Source organism: Bos grunniens, chromosome 15, assembly GCF_055505025.1.
Source record: "Bos grunniens cultivar Pamir isolate PY7600 chromosome 15, Bosgru_T2T1.0, whole genome shotgun sequence".
Classification (NCBI taxonomy): domain Eukaryota; kingdom Metazoa; phylum Chordata; class Mammalia; order Artiodactyla; family Bovidae; genus Bos; species Bos grunniens.
Genome location: NC_141179.1, coordinates 33,345,053 through 33,367,183, shown reverse-complemented (window position 1 = coordinate 33,367,183; position 22,131 = coordinate 33,345,053). Strand labels below are relative to the sequence as shown.

General features: G+C 39.3%; 1 long non-coding RNA gene across 5 annotated transcripts in view; it reads left to right on the top strand.

Moving 5' to 3' along the window:
• LOC147357624 (uncharacterized) overlaps positions 1–22,131 on the top strand; it is a 301,874-nt gene that overhangs the window by 230,199 nt on the left and 49,544 nt on the right. For all 5 annotated transcript variants that reach the window (XR_015141493.1, XR_015141499.1, XR_015141494.1 and 2 more), the window contains one exon: positions 3,475–3,561. This is a non-coding gene — a long non-coding RNA (uncharacterized LOC147357624). The remainder of the gene's footprint in view (positions 1–3,474; positions 3,562–22,131) is intronic.

Here is a 22,131-nt window from a genome sequence, read left to right as displayed (position 1 = left end):
GTACATGTGCCTGCTTACACACCAGCATGTTGTAAACTAAGGGAGAAACAGCACCACTCCTTCCATCTCAACTATTTTTAAAAAATTTTTCTGTCTTGTTCATTTCCCTTTCTGTCTTTCGTCACCTCCCAACACACACACACACACACACACACACAAGATCCTGGAATTCTAACTAGAAGATGAATATAAAGCTGTGAGAAAAAACCCCTGCCTTTTAGGAATCTGATATGTTGGATTTTATGTGACCCAGGCTTGCTTCAGGGGAGACGACCATAAATACTGCAGTGGTTTTCCCTACAAGCGCTTTACCTGGAAATAACTCTCGGGAAGTATGATTGCTGCCTCGTTGGAGCCAGTGTTGAATATAAATCTTCATATTTCTTCTTCTTGACCCTTCTCCTTTTAGAGTCAGGGGACATAAGAAAAAAAAAAAAAAAAGAATCCTAGCCAAAAAACCGTTAAGGTTTGATTCTGGCTTTTTTACAAACAGATGTTGCTTGTCATTCTGTTGTTGTTAAGTAGGCACCAGATTGGACCAGGCAGCAGTGTGTGTGTGTCTGTGTATCTGTGTGTGTGAGAGAGAGAGAGAGAAAAAGAAAGAGAGACAGAAGAAGGAGGGAGGGTAGGGGGGCAAAGAGAGAGGCTTGGAGGAGAGAGAAAGAGTGTGTTGGGGGGGTAGATCAAGGCCCAGAAGGCAAAACCAGATTGATTTTGGGAAAAGTTGAGGTAATACAGATGCAGTTTTGTTTTTTTTTCCCAAACTTCAATTTGATGGAGACTGTATAAAATCCTATTCTATTTGGTTTATTTTTATTGTTCCAAAAGAAGAGAGAAATGTGGGGATCAGTAGATGTGAAGAGTCCTGGATGAGAAAAACTAAGCTCTCCTGGGGTGCAGTGCAGAGAGAAGGCTGGGGGCTCCCCTGGAGGCATCTCTGCCCTGGAGTACGGCAGAGGTCCCTGTTGCAGCTAAACTTAGTTTCTTGTGTCTGCTGGTCTCTTCTTTTTGTAAGCATCACTGTGGAGGTTCCAGGCTCTTTTGTACTTTTCCCGAAACAAGAATCTCCTTGTTTTACAGCCAAGGTTCTAGGGAATACTGACTCTTTACCTATCGCCTATCTCCTTTCTTGAAGCATCCAAGTGCTCTAAACTTCAGTCTCCCCCTGTCCTAGCCGCCCTGTACCCCTACTTAATTTGTAACTTTCTAATCCAATTGTGGTCTGCTTTCTCAAAAGCAAAACATAGCTTTGAACGTGCAAGTGTGTTAGAGTAGCCTGGCATATAGAAAGCTTTGTGCAGCAGATAATTCATTTATACCCAAGAAATGACAGACATCTGATTATTTTTTTTTTAAATATGTCTTCATGTTTCCATACCAGAATCAGGGTCTTCTCTGTTTTTTAAATTTTTAATTCTTGTAAAAGCCTTTTGGCTTTATTAACCTAGAGCTAGAAAGGAAGTTGTAGGCTGGCATCCTTACTTGCATTTTAAAGAGGAAGAGAAATTGCCATCCTGAGCAAACCTAATGCTTTCAAAAGTGAAAGCGTTCTCCTCAGCCAGCTGCACACGAAACAACTTGTTACTGGCAGGCTCTCTCCCTTTTGTTTCCTCGGGTGTGTCAAACGCAAATTTGCTTCCAACTTCTCACTCTTGAGTAGTTGGTCCCTGTTATACATCTGTTGTAAATGAACACTTAGTGGGCTTAAGATCGTTTTTAAATGATTCCCCCCCCTTGCCGCCAAAAAAGTCCACTACTCCAATACTCTGAGGGCATCTTTTGTTTTAGTCCGATCTATTTTATCCTATCACGCCATTTTTCACGTCTTTGTTCCTTAGCCGACCTAGCCACACTTTCATTTTGCATTGTACCTAAAATATTCTTTTTTTTTTTTTTTAATACAGGGAGCGTTTGGTAGGAAGGTTATAAATAGCAATTCCTAATTTTCCCTTTGCCCGAAAGGAACGTGAAAACCATGGCGTTGCTTTGCCAGTCTCCTCCCTCCCTTTCTGGTCAGTTTTTCCTGAGGAGACAAGCATTCCTTCTACCTAAGCTGGCTGGCCGGGGTGCCGGAAGCTTCTGCGTGGGGTACTCCCACCATGGAGGCTGGTGTCCTGGTGGCCAGATCGCAGGTGGAGAAAACGTGCTGCGACACGGGACACCCACCAATTACTCTTGGAGCAGCACTTGCTGGATGCACCTCTTTTGTTGAGGTGATTGGATCTTTCTACAAAGAGCCAGGGCTGCAGAGGGTGAGAGAAAAGACATCAGGAGAACTGGAAAGCCACGGGGAGACCAAGAGTAGCTGTCTCTCCTGCTTCCTTACGTTGAGTTAATGCCAAGGGTACACTTGAGCTCTCTCTCTCTCTTTCTCTCTCTCTCTCCCCACCTTTCTTCCCTCCTCTCTCTCTTTCTCCTGCCCTTCCTCCTTCTCTGTTTCTTCCTCCTCCTTCTCTCCCTCCCTTCTTTCTTCTTTCTCCATCTCTCACTTTCTAATTCTCTTTTTCTGTCTCTTTGGCTCCTTCCTCTCTCCCTCCCTCCCTCTCTTTCTTTCATAACAGGTTGAAATTGCTCTTTCTTTTCAGCTGAATTGCTCTTTTCCGCCAGGACAAAGGAGATCTGCTAAGATTCTGTTCGAGAGATCCCTCCTAAACAGAAGGAGGGTGGAGGGCAGGGAATCTTTCTGTCGGTGTCATTCTGCTGACATCACCATGAATTTGGTGTTCAAGTCCACAGCCAGGCAAAACTCAAGTACATTTTCCCTTTTACAAGCAGCTGCTCAGTGAGTTTTCCTTCCTTTAGTAAAGGAACAATGAAGGAAAAGCAAACCCTGCATCTAAAACCTGGCCAATGAAAAACTGTTGGAATGGAAGCCAAGAATCCTGCTGGGGTGGAGGGGGACAGACTCCTGAAGCCACCACAATCAGATATTTTTCTATTTTAGCGGCCCCATCAGCAGAGAGAAATAATGACTCCTGAATCATTTCAGAATCAAAAAGTTAAAATGATGTCTCAGTGACGCTACAACGTGCCAGGTAATGATTGCCCAACTTGATTATACCTTAACCATGCTCAATTATTGATAGACTATCTCTTAATCATGTTTAGCAAATGAGCAGTTTGGTATAAAACATCAGAATTTGGGAGTATTCCGAGACGTCCCATTCCTATTTGATCATTTTTCTGGTAAAATCGTTCTCAAGCTTCATCGGTAGCCAGGGAAATTCCAGGAAAAATATGAAAGTGACTTACTTGCAGAACCTTTCTATCATGTGTAGTTCTGGAAATGAAGAAGGCATAACGCAGCCCAGTGTTTTTCTAGAGTTACTTTTATTTCAGTCTTTGGTGTTCCTTTTTACTTTCATTTTGGCATTAATTCTAGTTCAGCTTTGTAAAAGAGTTGGGTGACAAAAAGAAACCAACCACAAACCAAGCAAAGAATCTTGATCCTTTTAAAATAATTTTATTTTCCAGACGCGGGTGAATGGTTTGAAGATGCTGGCCTAGCAAGATGGCAACAGGTTTAAAACACTGGATTCATAAGAAGTTCCTTTTGTTCAGGTAACTACATTTTTCTAAAATTTCTCCCAAACTTTCCATTTTCTCAAGTTATTACAAGTTTTTAGAGTATGCTTGAATGATTTAATTATGAAGATTAACTGCATTTTAAGCTTTGTTTTTCTGACAATAGCAACCAGCTTTATAATATTCAATGAAAAGAACGTTCAATTCTTTGGAGTTCAGAAAAATATTTTGAAAGTTATTATTTAATAGTGCTTATTTCTTTTGACAACAATTTAGGCAAAACTCATTTGAAACCATCAGGTGTCATTCTGAAACTCTGTGGCTATCTCCAGTAATTGTACTTAGAACTATTGGAAGATTGCTTCCAAAAAGCCTAGTGTATGCTCTGAATTCCTGGAAGATACGGCTTCTAAAAATTGCGTAATAATTGATGCCTTGTAACATAATAATTGCATAATGGTTGATGTTTTAACTTTAGTCCTAGATGAGTGATCTTATATGTCTGGAATTTTATAAAACTGTGCTTACGCAGGTCCAGTGACAAAGATTTGAGCCCAGCTATCATGATAAAAGGAGATCGTTTTTGATGCTGTTGGAGGACTTTGTGCCACTTAAATATGTTTAATAACACAAATGATATATTTACTTGATGAATTACCTTACCCTGCATTTACCATTGTTTTTAACTATTAGCCTGCATTTCCCAACTTAATTGTTACTATCTCTGAGAGCCCCGCAGATTCTTGCTTAAGAAAGCAGGCCAAACTTTGCTCTGAAAAGAGCCCTTATTTTTCTGCTCAACACAAAGAAGTTCTTGAAGGAGGTATTCAATTAATATTGGGAGGAAAACGTCTCTTCCCAAATAAACCATTCTTCTACTTGATCGGTATTTGACTTTCTTTTTTTTCTGCAACCTAAGCATCTTCTGATTTCTCTTTTACTTTTTAAAAGTAAAACTCTAGATTATTTGAAAGTTAACACTGCAAAGCCTTTGGAATGAATAACTTTTCTCTGTCCTATATTTTCAAAAAAAAAAGACAGAGGCCCCCAGTTGAAACTAACAACTAACCATTTACAAAGGTGATTAGTTCTTGAATGACTCGGTGTAATACTTTGACAGATCTTCATCCACCGCTGACGAGTATTGCATGCTATATTTTTAACAATGATAACAACAATTAGTTCTCATCACTTTGCGAGCCTAAGCCTATTCCTTTTTATTTTAATAAGAGCTCCAGTGTCACACCCGTTCCAGCCATCCTTAGCGGTGTTCAAAGTGCCCATCCTCAAATACCTCTGGCCCCATGCCCTTGTCAGGGAGATCAAAGGAAAATAAGCGGCTTGGCGTTTATTTTAAAATCTTTTATTTTATAAAGGAAATGAACATTTTAAAATAACAGAAAGTCCAAACCATTTTTGAAGTGACTGGTTTGGATCCTGCTTGCTTCCACTTGGGATTGTTGTTTCTTTGGATCTAAAAGTCAAGCCACGGAGCTGCAACTAAATTCTCCCGTCTTGGCAACCTTCACAGTCATGCCCGCGGCTCCACCACGATTAAACAGGCAGACAACGAAGTGTCTATGAATGGTTGCCTCTTCATCCCTGTTTGACCCTCTGTTGGTTTCCTGCTTTTACCTTTTAAATTGTGTGCCTAGGGGCCTCCTCTTTTCTCTGAATAATTCCCAAATTCATCTGTCCTTTTTGTTATTAGGAGAGCCTCCCACATTCTTGAGATAGGAATAAATGTTCATATATCAAGGCAAAGTTCTATTTTTTTTCTTTGAGAACCAAAATCTATAGACATTGCTGACAAAAATTGAAAAGATCTCTTTTTAGGTCCTACAAAGAGATGGAGGCATATGTTTTTCCCAACTTCTCAGAAGAGAGGTGATTTTGCTTTCCATCCTTTGTCCTTGAAATACTCATTGCTTAAGACTATATCCTCAATAAAATTCATGAAAGGAGCCATTAATGAAAGATCATTGTCTTGGCTTCCCCATTCTTACTTGTAGAACATTGGTTTTGAAGAAAGAATGTTACGCTGACAAAACTGTTTTATAAGAAGTCCTTAGAAATATATTCATTCCCACAACCTGGAACAGTTATGCAGGGAGCCTCTGTATAATTTCTTTTCTGGTTTGGATTTTATAAAGTATGCTGAAACTTGCTCAGTGTTGGTGTTTGGACCAGTAATGGGGGGGGGGGCGGTGAAGGTGAAATATAAACTTTTCCTGAAGAGGAATCTTCCGAATTAATATAACTGGACATCTTGTCGCGTAATTTTCAGAAAATACAAGCCTATTGGCGGTGCTTGCTAGTTTACTACTTCTGTTTGCTGGAAAGCACATAGGAAAGGAAAATTTCACCCTTTTTTTCATGTAATTACAGGTATGTAAAAGAATGAACTTGCATTTGGGCTCGCCTGTGTTTCTCTCTTTCGCTCCCCATAACTGAAAGACTTTTCTTTATTCTGCTGTTTTGCCATCCATGTGTCTCTGTGTTCAGTTTGTGTGTTAAGGTCTGAATGAATGAGCCTTCCGTAATATGAAACAGTAAAATGATGAGATTGACTCCGAAGCCCATTGTGTCTGTGAGGGAAAGTGAAAAGAGAGGGAAGTGTATGGGGGAGAACACAGAAGATGCTGCTCGACTTTTGCCCTCTTAAGAGCAGGATGAAGTCTTTCCATTTCTGGCACGACACGATGGAACGGCAGTCTTTGGTTGGACTAACAATGTTAACGTTTCATTTTCAGACATGTCAGACCCCCACACGAGAGAAGATGCTAAGGCCTGTTGCCACAAACCCGTAGATCCGAACTTGTGGTGGTAGTGCACACAAGCTTGTGTCTATAGGTATGTGTCTGTGGGCGATCTCACAGACCACGGGCTCTGCTTGTCTGCCATCCAAATCCCTCCCAATTCCTCGATTCTGCCTCCCTCTCCCTCAGTTTCCGCTATGAGGGGTAGACATGGAAAGAGGGGCCGATGAGGAGGAAGGAAGCCTTTTGTCCCGAAATGGATGAGGCTCTTCAGTGATCAGTCTATAGGGTTATCCTCAATCCCTTCTGTCTTCAAACTCCTCTCAAGCTGTCAAACAAAGAACCTGGGCTTGCAGGCGAGGCAGCAGAAACTGGGGTGACTCAGACGATTTACTGTTGAGCGGTGAGTAGACACATGTATAAGGGTTTGTTTTGTTTTCTATGAGCCTGCCTGATTGCTTTCAAAGTTATCATGATCTCTTTTGGAAAGTGACAGAGACTTTGTACAAGACCAGTTTCACCCTGCTTTGGGTTCTACCTTACAGCAGTTCTTCTTCTCCCATGGTGCTCCAAGTGCCATCACATCAGTCTTTATCTTTAAAAATAAAATTAATGAGGTTCCTGAATGTGCCTAACTATTTATATTTTGGGACCAATCATGTAAGAAAAAGAATTGTTTTATAAAAAAGAAATGGCCCATTTAGGTCCAGCTTCATATTTGTCCAGAGCTGTTTTATAACTCTTCACCATGTTTAAAAGGCTGGAATGAAAATAATTTTATCCCTTTGCCTCTTAAATGTCACCATTGTGCCAGGATTGGAAAGCCAAACTGACTCCAGATCAAAGCAAAACTGGCTATATTTGTCTCATTCCAACAATGTGAGCTGAAGAGTCTGTAAACAGAACCCAGGGTGAAAAGTTGATCAGATTTGGATGACTCTAAAACTTTGGCATTCCCTTTTGGTCAAACATAGCACCAAGAATCCCCTTAAGATATATATATGCTGCTGCTGCGTCACTTCAGTTGTGTCTGACTCTGCGACCCCATAGACGGCAGCCCACCAGGCTCCCCCGTCCCTGGGATTCTCAAGGCAAGAACACTGGAGTTGGTTGCCATTTCCTTCTCCAATGAATGAAAGTGAAAAGTGAAAGTCAAGTCGCTCAGTCGTGTCCGACTCTTAGTGACCCCATGGACTGCAGCCTACCAGGCTCCTCCATCCATGGGATTTTCCAGGCAAGATATATATATATATATATATATATATCCATATATCTATATATAGATATATAGATATATATAGTGAAGCCTCGTTTAACAAAAACAGTCAATATGAAGTAGTTAGTTATTGAGTTGGCATCAGCAAAAAGTTTGACGTTCAAATGGATACTTTCCGCGCCCCACCCCCCAACTCAATGCTGTCTTCTCCTAAGAGCCACACAGTTCAGGGGTAGATAGAGCTCTTTCTTCTATCGAATGAAATTTTGTATGTCAGAATGAGGAAGGCCCAGATATAGATGGACGTTGTTTAAAGAATACCAAGCTCTGCAAATGCTACAGCCCGAGGGTGTTGTCTGTGTGTGTTTCCTTTGAGATTGATCTGCAAAGCATTGAGGAAGGCAGTTTGTAGATCTCGACTTCCAGCTTGGCAAGAAATCAGAGCTTTATTCTAGAATGATGGAACATTATACCCCAAAGAAGAAGTCTGTCCCCATTGGTGTGTAGCATGTATAATTGTTTGCCCAAGGCCTTTATCTACCCATAAGCAAATAATCTATTTGGTTGGTTTTACATATCCCTTTGAAGCGGTTGACTTAGAATGGATAGGCTGCTAGCAAATTAAACCTGAACCTTCCCTGAATAAGTGCTTAGGTTTTATAAAGGCAAAATCACATCTCTACAACTTCATACCTTTAACCTGCCATTAAATGTGCTACCAGTGGGACTGGTAGTACATTCATGAATCCAGGGGATGCTGAGCGGTCTAAATTACCTCTATAGGAACAATGTTAAGACTGCAGGGTGACCAGTAGGTGACTATCAGGTCATTTCTTTTAAGGGGGTTTTAAAAACCCATTACCCTAAGAATAAAGATTATGCAAAGTAGTCCATCTTTTCAAAGTTTCTAAAAGGCCTGGGATATGATTCTTTGATTCACCTGGCTAGAAAATATTCTAGTGGAAAGCCCAAAGCCCCTGGACACTGGCCACAAGAAACAGGATATTAAATATTTTACAGGATGATGAAATTCAGTGTTTTTCCCTTCTTCTATGTTCATGAATGAATGGTTCTGTAGCTATTAATTATTCCCTTGGGACTCGCTCAGAGTGGACTAGATATTTTACAGGAAACTGCAGAAAGTAAAATAACTTCAGGTTTTCCTCAGAAAGACTCTAAATTTTAGAGTCTAAAATATATATTCAGTAGTCATTGCTGCATGAGGGTATAGAGAAAATGGGTATAAAATGAACTTGTTCTATTAAAATTCTCAAATTCTCATTATCAAAATATATTCATGAAGCTATAACACCAGGATACAGTTTAGATTTTTTTTTAACAGAAAAAATTATTATTCCAAGAATGGTGTTTGATAAAGCAATTCACCCTTCAGCACCAGAGTTTGGGGAGAGTGGGGGAACTGATATTTAATTTTGAAAGGGTTTCTTATTTGCATTTCTAAATTAATAAATGGATTTATCTTCATGGGAAGACAATGCTATTTATAGGACAGAGTTAACTTTGAATTTTAAGTTAATATGATTTCTTATTTTTCAGTGTACTTAACCAATCATTCCTCGGCATTTGTTATATACTTTGGATCTTTGTCTGCTATACTATTTAACTCCATCAAATGTCACCTAGCCTCTCTAATTGAGATTGTAAAAGTTTCTTATGTCTATAATAGTGCTGAAATTTTACAAAGAATTCAGTATGAATGACTTTTCCAAATTTGCAAAGATTTATTAACACCTAATGGAGTAGGAAGTAGCAACCCAGTCCAGTATTCTTGCCTGGAAAATTCCATGGTCAGAGGAGTCTGACAGGCAATAGTCCAGGGGTTGCAGAGTCGGACATAACTGAGAGACTGAACACACACACACACACACACATTAACACCTAACATGTTGCTCAGTAAAGTATGAGTTGGAATAAAGCCACATTTTATTTCAGTGTAATCATATGGCTAGACAATTTATAAGATGTATTCACTCAACAAACCTTTATGAATGCTAACTTTGTGTTCAGTACTTTGCTAGAGGGTGAAGATATTACTCTGAAACCAAAAAACTGATTATCTGGTCAGGAGTCCCTTTGCACAATTGCTTGTCAGCCATATTGACACATACTGTAATGAATCACATATTTTAATCATAACATTTGTCCAACTTCCAAACACCAAATCAATACGGAATATGTTTACTAGTGGGGAGTCCTGCTTTTCCATAATCTCAGACATTGTTCAAGATTCATTCTCCCTTCATTTAAGAAGATTGCTGTTGGTCATGCTTAAAACCTCAAGGTTCAGTAGTCTGAGAGTCTGTGTGTATTCAGAAAACCTTTAAAGTGTATTTTTTAAAGTGAAGGAGTACAATAGATTCTCTATACCTAAAGATATGTAACTACTGTTCTCCTATAAATGCTACTTATTTTATTTTTTCCTTTTCTTTTCAATAAGACTTTTATGACATCATTCCATATCATAATTGCATGTTGTTATTACATGCCTACAAATATTTACACTAATTATGTAATGAGCCATAATTGCACTAACACATGATAATGGGCTAAAATCAGTGTAAATAAACAAGGAAATTCGCACAACCAAAAGAGCAGGGCGTTGAAAACCATTAGTATTCTAAGAGCAACATCTTTTTATCTTTGACCCCTAGAAGAAGAATGTACATGGAGAAGGATGAATGTTTCCGTTTCCAAATATTTAACAGCTCTGTAAGCTATACATTTAGATGAATATACTAGCATTCTAGCACACTGAAACTGACCCTGTCTTTGTTGTATCTTCTTATCTCTCACCTGCCCTTCCATTGCCTTGTTTCCCATTTATAGGAGTTATATTCTAGCTGTGTTTATAGAATCAGGCAAATGATCAGTCAGTGCAAGGAAACTGAAGGAAATTCACATTCAAAGGAAAGAAAATGAATTCTATTTTCTTTTCATGTCCCAGTGGATGTTAAATTATATGCATAAGTTAGGATCTAGAGGCAGAGGACTCAGAGTTACCTCTTGAATTTCCATATGAGATCCAGGACTTATGGCATGTTTGCCAGGTTGAATACAGTCATTCTGCACTTTCCCCCGCTCTGGAATCTTGATAGCAAATCCACCTTCCTGTGATCGCAGTTGCAGTGTAAGTGGAAGAACAGGGAACCTGACATAAAATAAAAAATCACCTAGCCCTTAACTTTAGGTTGCTTTGTACTCACTTAATCCATTCGTTCATACATTTTTGTTTTCATGAACATGTTTTGAAGTCCCTACTCTGTAGCAGGTAGTAAGCACGCAGGTGGCACTGGATTTGCAAAGGTGAGGAGTGCAGCCTCATCTTCAAATAGCTCCAGGTCTAGTGAAGGAGACAGAGAAGTGATAATGTAATGGCGTATGCCTACATATACCTACATTTGAAATGTGTGTGTGTGAAATCATGAGATTGAGAAAGAACTCTTTAAATTGAGGCTTGAAGGATGAATGGGAGTTTGCTTGGTAAAAGTAAGTTCCTAGTCTTTCCCCCAAACCAGGTAGCATTGATTCAAGAAAGGCAGCCTCCTCAGAAAAGCAGCTTTTACCTCCTTGATGTCAATTTGAGGGAATAGGGTTGGACAAATTGGAGAAACAATCCTTCGCCAAGTTAATTGAGTAACGCTAACTTCAGTGTTTGATTGTCACCATAGAATTATCACTCTTTGAATCCCTGTGTGCCCAAACAGATCCTCTTCCAACTGTACAGGTTAGGCCCAGCTCCTCTGAGGAACAGCCTTTACCAAGCAAAACCAGAGTCCACCTAAGCAATGAGGCGAGACGGCCATAGTGTAGTCCTCATTGGAAAATACAAACATGACCAGATATGGGAACACAAAGAAGCGGGAAGTCACCAGCCCAGAGAGTCTATCAGCTCCAGCACTGAACTGGGCCTCAAGGTAAAGAAAAGACCCAGTTTTAAAATGAAAAGTACAGCCAGGGAAATTTATTCCTTATAAGGGAAAAATAAAGTCAGCATTTTTATACGTTGTTAAAAGAAAAAAACTGTTAGGGATAAACTTTGTGAAAAAGTGCTGAAGTAGTCTAGTTTGGAAAATGGACACCTTATAAATATGTCAATTACACGATATACCTGATTACTATTGAGTAAACGTTCACCGTAATGCCTATATTATTTATCTCTAATTTGTTCATTGTCCTGTTTTCTGTATCTTCTCACCATATTTTGGATTAAACTATTTCCTTTTGTCTACTGACCCTTTAGAGATTCTGGTTTTTCAGTTTCACATTTGTCTTCCCCATTCTCTCTCCAACGATGTGAGTTTAAATATTGGTCTACTTTCATTGTTCTATTAACAGATACCAGAATGTTAGATTGGTCAGAACAACAGCCATTATATAATCCTTCTATAATTTTCATGCACAAATAATTTCAAGGAGATTGATCTCAAGTATTTCCTTCCTTCCTGTCCACGCAGTAATCTCGTGCCAAGGTTCTTGTGTTATTTTCTTTACCATTGAGCCCTTTGATGGTCTCTTGTGAGTGGCCCAAATAAGTGACAGCACGAAGAACAATTATAAGACTAACTTGTAATTTCATTGCTTAAGAAACGGTAGCTTTCCAGCCATTGTGACTGCATGCTCCCAGGTTGAGGTAGTAGGTTGTATAGTTTAGAATTACATCAAGGGAGATAACTGTACAGCCTCCTAGCTTTCCTTGGGTCTTGCACAAAGCAACATGCCAAGAAATATCATGGTTCCTTCAGACCTTTTTTTTTTTTCCCCTAGGAAAGCCTATTAAAGGTAAGATTGGATAGTTGTTTTATTGGTATTTTAGAATTCATGTTTCATTTAATTCTTATACCCATGCCATATTTTCATGTTTTGCTTCTTTGGGTTGGATTTTGTTTTACCAAAAACATGAGACTTTGAGAGATTCAGATTATCAGTTATCCATTGTCAAAAGATTGCTGAATAACAACAAAATCTCAGTAGCATATAACAATAAATATATACTTTGCTCATAAGTCTGTGGACGCATGACTGAGAATGAGAAGTTTTTCTGGTCTTGGTTGTTCTCATTCACTCCGGCTGTCAGATGTAGGATGGGTTACTAGGATGACCAGGACAATTTGTATCTATTCCGTGTGTCACATACTCCAACAGGCTGGTCCCAGCACATTCTCACGGTGGAGGAAGAGGAGCAAAAACAATAACAGGCCAAATGACTTAAATATTTTTTAAAGCAAGCTTATGCCTGCTTTATGCTTACTAATAATTCATTGGCCAAAAGAAGTCACATGACCAGGCATGGCAACAGAGTTTGATGGTAAAGGGCATGAACTCAGAAAGGCATGACAGATCAGACTGTTTTTGCAATCATATTCTACTTTCTTGAGTTTCACCAAATCGAAAGCAACCATGTATCCTCCATCTTAGGAAGCTCCCAAGACCAAGAACCACGTTTGTGAATTTACACTTTGGATTTTAGGTGAAGCCGATCTTTGACTACGTGCTGTTTCTATCCCTGTTAATGAGTGTGATATCCTCCAACCAACTTCCCTGGGGAAAATACCAAGAGACTGAGATGGCAGTAGTGTGGATAGATTGTATCAGCATACAAGGCTTTGTCATTTCATGGTGATAACTAATGAACAGTGGAGATTTTGCCTGATTTAGACTGACCTCATACAACCTTCCCTGGTAGCTCAGACAGTAAAGCATCTGCCTACAATGCGGGAGACCCGGATTCCATCCCTGGGTCGGGAAGATCCTCTGGAGAAGGAAATGGCAACCCACTCCAGTATTCTTGCCTGGAATATCCTATGGACCAAGGAGCCTGGTAGGTTACAGTCCATGGGGTTGCAAAGAGTCAGACACAACTGAGCGATTAACATTTTCTTTTTTTTTTTTTAACTTTATTTTATTTTTAAACTTTACATAATTGTATTAGTTTTGCCAAATATCAAAATGAATCTGCCACAGGTATACATGTGTTCCCCATCCTGAACCCTCCTCCCTCCTCCCTCCCCATACCATCCCTCTGGGTCGTCCCAGTGCACTAGCCCCAAGCATCCAGTACTGTGCATCGAACCTGGACTGGCATCTCGTTTCATACATGATATTTTACATGTTTCAATGCCATTCTCCCAAATCTTCCCACCCTCTCCCTCTCCCACAGAGTCCATAAGACTGTTCTATACATCAGTGTCTCTTTTGCTGTCTCGTACACAGGGTTATTGTTACCATCTTTCTAAATTCCATATATATGCGTTAGTATACTGTATTGGTGTTTTTCCTTCTGGCTTACTTCACTCTGTATAATAGGCTCCAGTTTCATCCACCTCATTAGGACTGATTCAAATGTATTCTTTTTAATGGCTGAGTAATACTCCATTGTGTATATGTACCACAGCTTTCTTATCCATTCATCTGCTGATGGGCATCTAGGTTGCTTCCATGTCCTGGCTATTATAAACAGTGCTGCAATGAACATTGGGGTACACGTGTCTCTTTCCCTTCTGGTTTCCTCAGTGTGTATGCCCAGCAGTGGGATTGCTGGATCATAAGGCAGTTCTATTTCCAGTTTTTCAAGGAATCTCCACACTGTTCTCCATAGTGGCTGTACTAGTTTGCATTCCCACCAACAGTGTAAGAGGGTTCCCTTTTCTCCACACCCTCTCCAGCATTTATTACTTTTAGACTCTTGGATCGCAGCCATTCTGACTGGCGTGAAATGGTACCTCATAGTGGTTTTGATTTGCATTTCTCTGATAATGAGTGATGTTGAGCATCTTTTCATGTGTTTGTTAGCCATCTGTATGTCTTCTTTGGAGAAATGTCTATTTAGTTCTTTGACCCATTTTTTGATTGGGTCATTTATTTTTCTGGAGTTGAGCTGTAGGAGTTGCTTGTATATTTTTGAGATTAGTTGTTTGTCAGTTGCTTCATTTGCTATTATTTTCTCCCATTCTGAAGGCTGTCTTTTCACCTTGCTAATAGTTTCCTTTGATGTGCAGAAGCTTTTAAGGTTAATTAGGTCCCATTTGTTTATTTATCTTTTATTTCCAATATTCTGGGAGGTGGGTCATAGAGGATCCTGCTGTAATGTATGTCAGAGAGTGTTTTGCCTATGTTCTCCTCTAGGAGTTTTATAGTTTCTGGTCTTACGTTTAGATCTTTAATCCATTTTGAGTTTATTTTTGTGTATGGTGTTAGAAAGTGTTCTAGTTTCATTCTTTTACAAGTGGTTGACCAGATTTCCCAGCACCACTTGTTAAAGAGATTGTCTTTAATCCATTGTATATTCTTGCCTCCTTTGTCAAAGATAAGGTGTCCATATGTGCGTGGATTTATCTCTGGGCTTTCTATTTTGTTCCATTGATCTATATTTCTGTCTTTGTGCCAGTACCATACTGTCTTGATAACTGTGGCTTTGTAGTAGAGCCTGAAGTCAGGTAGGTTGATTCCTCCAGTTCCATTCTTCTTTCTCAAGATCGCTTTGGCTATTCGAGGTTTTTTATATTTCCATACAAATTGTGAAATTATTTGTTCTAGCTCTGTGAAGAATACTGTTGGTAGCTTGATAGGGATTGCATTGAATCTATAAATTGCTTTGGGTAGTATACTCATTTTCACTATATTGATTCTTCCAATCCATGAATATGGTATATTTCTCCATCTATTAGTGTCCTCTTTGATTTCTTTCACCAGTGTTTTATAGTTTTCTATATATAGGTCTTTAGTTTCTTTAGGTAGATATATTCCTAAGTATTTTCTTCTTTCCGTTGCAATGGTGAATGGAATTGTTTCCTTAATTTCTCTTTCTGTTTTCTCATTATTAGTGTATAGGAATGCAAGGGATTTCTGTGTGTTGATTTTATATCCTGCAACTTTACTATAGTCATTGATTAGTTCTAGTAATTTTCTGGTGGAGTCTTTAGGGTTTTCTATGTAGAGGATCATGTCATCTGCAAATAGTGAGAGTTTTACTTCTTCTTTTCCAATTTGGATTCCTTTTATTTCTTTTTCTGCTCTGATTGCTGTGGCCAAAACTTCCAAAACTATGTTGAATAGTAATGGTGAAAGTGGGCACCCTTGTCTTGTTCCTGACTTTAGAGGAAATGCTTTCAATTTTTCACCATTGAGGATAATGTTTGCTGGGGGTTTGTCATATATAGCTTTATACAACCTACACAGCATATGAGTAGCACTATAACTCAGTATTTTGGCTGAAGTTTGCTCCAAGTTTAGATACTTCTCAGTAGAAAATGCAGAAAGGTAATCAGAAGTGATTAATGAGGTTATTCTATTCATTTTACTATTTTCTGACACTTCAATACATAACACGTGTAGAAGAGAATGGTTTTGCTATCTAACTATAGCTCTCTCTTCACTACCACCTCCTGCTGCTACATTTTTAAAAAGATGTGATCACTGTGTCACCATTTTAATTCCATGCTCATGTATTTTCATGGTGAATCATTGTGACTGTGACATCACTAACAGGTCAAGGATAACTCGTCCCAATTTGATGATGAAGCACAGCAAAAGGTCCACTGTTATTAGGCCACCGTGTAGGTCTACAGCAGAAATAGGAGCAAGACCCTCAGGCTTATTTATGGTCTTCATTTCTTAGCCAATTCATCCATCCTTTAGAAGAGCCTGCGGCCTTGCTCTGGAAGACACTGTCATTACTTTGTCACATTTATTATGAGTTTGACGGGAAACACAGTTACTACCTGTGTCTGAGTTGGCTAAGAGTTTGTATATTAAACATCTGTAGCCACTTGACATGTAAGGACCTACTTAGTATTGTTTATACATTTATAAAGCTTTTTTTTTTTTAATCGAATTACCTTCCCCTACAAGACAATAATGTCCTCTCCTTTGCTGTGGCATAAACTTGAGTGATTTGACACAGCCATAGTTTGCAAAGGCAAAGTAGTGCTTGGGGTCTTGTTTCTGAAAACAGACTAACTTTCATTATGGTTGAATTTCTCCTGACTTTGTAATAAGGTTACATCCACCAGAATTCAAATCATGTCGTCTTTGCTTTCAGAATGACTGTGGTATCTAGAAGGTCAGCCAGTAGCTCATGGTAGGACGAAGAGTTTGGGAACTGTGTGGAAAATAAATTATGGAGGCTACTTTAGATGTAACTTAGTCTCCTCAGTAATACATGGGTAAAGTATTCTTCAAAATGATTTCATTCCTTATCTTCATTTTTGGTGAGTATGGGTTCTGTTTCCTCAGGGAAACTCTTCACTGAATTTTATATCTGAAAGTCATTCTTAGTCCCAGAAATCTTAAGTACACAATTAATGCAATAATCATAGCTTGTCTTCTGAGAATTAATCTTGGGATTTAAGAAGAAAAAAAATTGTTGCAGCATGCTACACTTTTTAATACTCTCAAAAATTATAATATCTATAATGGTGATGTGAATGCTATTTTAACTTCTCAAAATCTAGTGATTTAGTGCAGCTATCTTCTAGAACGCTGATAAGTTTCAAAGCAAAGATGTGTTACTGGCAACTTGACCATCTTCATCAACAAGAAATATTTTGCTGGCACAATTTAAGGAGACTCTGACAGTTAGTATGCCGAGTTTATAAACTTTCCTGAAGACATGTCACCTGTATTTCTTTATTTGCGCATATCAGATTCTTTTTGACTTGGTTTATCAGTAGAAGCATTTTACTAGTATGTGATAACACAGTCAATCCCTTCTGGTACTGGGTGATTATACATTTCCAAAGTCATTTATATAGGTGATTATACAGTTCCAAAGTTTGTCAGGACAAACACTAGTCTTCTCCAAGTTGGTTTTGTCTCATGTCTTCACTGAGCATTTCTGGAAGGCCCAGGGAGGACTAAGTAAACCAAGTTTTTGTTAATTCAGTCAATATATATTGGGTTTGCTAAAGAGTTCCTTTGTGTTTTTACGTATGATATTGACATCTTAACGAAATTTTGAGCCAACCCAATATTTTCTAACTATTTAGTGCAAGTTTGGACTGCAAATAGAATAATACCCTACCTCATTACTATTCTGGTCCCACTATTTCCCCTACATCTCTTGCCCTCCAAATTTAACTTCCCCACAGCACTTGAGTTTCTGTTCCGAGAGAGAGACTGATCTTTGATGATCTTTAATAGTTTCTTTCTCTAATAGTTGTTCTTCTAAGTTCTATTGAACACTTCCTTTAAATAGCATTTATCAAACTTTAATTACTGTAAACCCCTCAGGGATCTTGTTAAAATGCAGATTCTGATTTAGGGTGTCTGAACAGGGCCTGAAATGTGGCATTCCTACCGACTCTCAAGTGAGGCTGCTGCCATTGGTATGTGGAGCACACTTAACTGGGTAGCAAAGTTTTACGTAATCAAATGTTTCTAAATTCCAAGATGGTCAGACACTTAGGCTGAAGGAAGAACGTTTGGAGACAGCTTCGCATCTTTAGATAAGTACAACAGATTTCCTCTTTAATTGCAATTGCACAGTTTATCTTTTACAAATGTTTTAGTTTCTTTCACTAATATAGAACCCTAAGATGCCACATTATGAAAGTTGCATTTTAGAAACAAGGACCTTAAAAAAAAATTAAAAAAAAGAAACAAGGACCTTGTGACATTGAGTTTAGTCCTAAGATCTTCATATGACCCTGATTATTCATTCAGTATACACATCCTCAATTAGAGCCTGTAAAGAGAATCCACTGGGGGCATGAGTGCTGGTACCAAACCTGGTTTTGCCCTACTCAAGTAATTTAAGCCTCCTGAACATCAGTGCCCAGTTACATAAATCCTTGGACTAGAACTGGTCTATTCTGAGGGACTTTTCAAAGGAATATTCTGCAATTCTGGGACTGTCATTCAAAAACGGTAGATGGTAGTGACTAGAATTCTACTTCTTAGCCTCCGTATTCTCCTGCCTTATAACATAAAAGTGGAAATTTCCATTTCTACGTCCGTACTGTCAAAGGGACATGAGCAGAATAGTAAGAAACAATTTGCAGTAGTGGTTATCACACCAACCTGCTAACACAGAAAGCCACATTAAGGCAATGGAAAAAAACAGCCGAATAAAACAGTAAATATTAATTCCCTTGTTCCTTCCATGGTTTGTAGATCATTAAGATAATAAAGAAAAGTAAATTAATTTCTGCCTAGTTAATGTCTGTGAACAGGGTTAAAAACACTGAATATCATTTTACAGTAGAGATTATCTCAGTGGTAAGCGAGAGGGGCCTATGTCGGGCATGTGAAATTCACCACCTCCTTCCCTGGTTCCTGTTTGAGCTCTTCCTAAACAAAAATTATGTGCTTCGTGCTCCACCGCCAACTGCAGTATGGAGCACACGAGAGCTTCTGTGGCCCTTCTCAACCCTTTTACATCAGTCACAGAACTCCCACTGTTCTGTGCTAATGCAAAATGCAATAACGTGTAGCATCAGGACATCTCTGAGTCAAGAGGTTAACGGAAAACACATCTCCCATTGTGTTCCTGCAGCTCTGATACTGTTAATGGTGAAAACACCATGGAGACAAATAGATCTCTCTTTATTCAGGAAGCTTTGAGTGAAGAGAAAATATATATGACATCTTTACAACATGAGAGCCCTCTCTATATGGTGCATTAAAGAAGGATGGGGGAGGGGAGAGGTTCACGTAACATCATGCTTGATAAAGCTTGAATCTTGTCTAGGGGGAGTTTTCTGTTGCCTTCATTTTCATTCTGTTGCTCTAATATTAATCAATTCTTCCAGTTATGGCAGGGGGTTGGGGGGAGTGAGATTTAATCTTTCAAGGTACAAATTTAGAGAAAGGGGACTCTTTGGATAAGTATAGTGGAAGCCTTTATGGAGTATCTTCTAAAATGTGTCAGGAAGAGATGTGTGATGACATAACTCCCTTTCTCATCCTACTCTTACATATCTTCCCTTTCTCTGTTGTGTGCTTCCGTGCTTCCAGATAGAGATTATGGATCAATATACTTGCGACAGGGAACCAAGGCAAAAAAAACCCCCCAAAACCCACATTATAATTACTCTGAGATTTTTAGTTAAAAATTACCTGAAAGTAGACTGAATGTTTTATATGGCCATATAAAGATCAGTGTGATCTTATTATCCATTCACTTGAGAATGTCCCTTGGGAAAATCTTAGTCAGGGTTACTTCTTGTTCCTACAGAACTTTAGAAAGAAGTTTGTTCTATAGTTTATGAATTGCGATCAGAAGCTAAAATTGAGGTGTCTGTTCTTTAGGACCTAAAAGACTTTTCAGTCTGTAGTTAAAAATTCTGGGACAAGAATCTATTTTGGGAGGGTATCTGCACAGGTTTGCTGCTAAGTCATTTCAGTTGTGTCCGACTCTGTGCGACTCCATAGATGGCAGCCAACCAGGCTCCCCCGTCCCTGGGATTCTCCAGGCAAGAACACGGGAGTGGGTTGCCATTTCCTTCTCCAGTGCATGAAAGTGAAAAGTGAAAGTGAAGTTGCTCAGTCATGTCTTAACTCTTAGTGACCCCATGGACTGCAGCCTACCAGGCTCCTCCATCCATGGGATTTTCCAGGCAACAGTACCGGAGTGGGGTGCCATTGCCTTCTCCGGCACAGGTTTAGATGTACCAAATAATTATCAAAATTTTAATGTTATGTATAGTTTTTGAGGGAGTTCCCTAGTGGCTCAGATGGTAAAGAATCTGCCTGTAGTTCAGGAGACCCAGGTTCAATCCCTGGGTCCTGGGTTAGGAAGATCCCCTGGAGAAGGGAATGGCTACCCACTCCATTATTCTTGCCTGGAGAATCCCATGGACAGAGTAGCCTGGTGGGATACAGTCCATGGGGTTGCAAGGAATTGGACACGACTGAGTGACTAACACACACACAGTTTTTTAAGCACTTGAAAGATATACATTATTGATTACCACTTGATTCAGTTAGATGACTCCACTGGGAGGGGAAGTGTAAGTATTTGCATCCAGCTTTTGCATTGGACTGGACACTTTCGGGATGCGTTTTCAAGCCAGGCTGCTGTCCTTCAATACTAGTACTCTAATTGTTGATTCTTTTGTATCAGGGCAGCCAAATTTCATGTATAAAAGTTCATCAAGTCTGGGAAACAAGAAAAGAACTTTCAGAATGGCTCATTGTTTAATGAATAAGGCCGCAAGTGTTCTGTGGTTGCTGTTTTAAAATTTGAGGAAATGTATAGAATCCAAATCATAACTTGAATGCCAAATTGGAGCAGATCAAGCTCAGTTGTGAGGCTGCAGGGTTATAGCAAACTGTTGTTGTTCAGCTGCTAATAAGCAACTTCCAAGCATAAATGGGACACTCGTGTTGTGTGTTCTGAATCCTCTAAAGGGTTCTTCGTTAATCTATTTGTAGCTTTTTGTTATTGAGTAATGAAGTGCTGCTAATACACTGGAATCTGTATGCATTAAATCAAGCATAATTCAAGCATAATTCAAAGACTGAATAGAAAGGTGCAGAGTGAACTTATGGGAATTAAACTTTGTGGGGTGAGGTGGGGTGGGCTGGGGTAGGGAGAGTAAACTTTCTCTTACCTTTCATGACCACGAAGAAGCAGAGTTTTCTGGTTAGCCAGTATAGTTTTGGGGACTTCCCTGGTGGCTTCTATGATAAAGAATCCACAGGCAATGCAGGAGATCCAGGCTCAATCCCTGGGTCAGGAAGATCCCCTGGAGAAGGGAACGGCAATCCATTCCAGTATTCTTGCCCAGAGAATCCCATGGAAAGAGGAGTCTGGCAGGCTACAGTACGTGAGATCGCAAAGAGTCAGACACGACTGAGTGACTAACACACACACAATATAGTTTTCAACAAAGTCGCTGTATATGAGGTTCATGAATGACCAAATTAAAAAATAAAGATTATATTCTGCTTAAGGCTAAGGTTGTTCTAAATATGATATTCTTGAAGATTTATAAGTTATTTAGAATTCAGTATGCTTCAAGACCACCATTATCTAGTATAGTTATTTAATAGTTGATGTGTAGAAGTGCCAATTACAGACCTCACATTGGCAGAATACTGGTTAAATTAGATTTCACCATTTATGTTCCACAGCTTAAGCTGGAAACTTGTGTTAATATTGACTGTGATCTCATCTAATGGAAAAGTGCCAAAATTCTGTGTTGCAAATGAAACACTCCTCTTAACCAATCTACCACAATTCTTAGTTATGCATGCAGCATATACATTATCCTATGATCTTGGATGGTTCTAAATTTAGCCAGTTCTCGTCTTGCCAGTCTCTGCCTTGCCAGATGTCCTGTCTACCTTTTTCCATCCTGTTCTGTGCTCTTGGAGGTTGGCCTTCATGGGCTATCTCAACAATCTCTTGCCTTCTGGCTTCAGCGTGTGTTTGGTGAGGGGGAAGCACCAGGAGACCCAGGGGAGCATGCAGGTCAGTTTAGTGCACATCAACCTAGGTGGCTGATGACTTCCTCTCTTGTCAGTCCTCAGACACCTCACCATTTCTTTTTAATCTCTCTTAACTCTGCTTGATCTTTGCAAATAATACTTTCACTAACTTCCCTTTGCTTCCCCATCAGTCTGCCATTCTCCTGTCCAGACTCTGATTTTCCAGCTAGGTCTTTACAA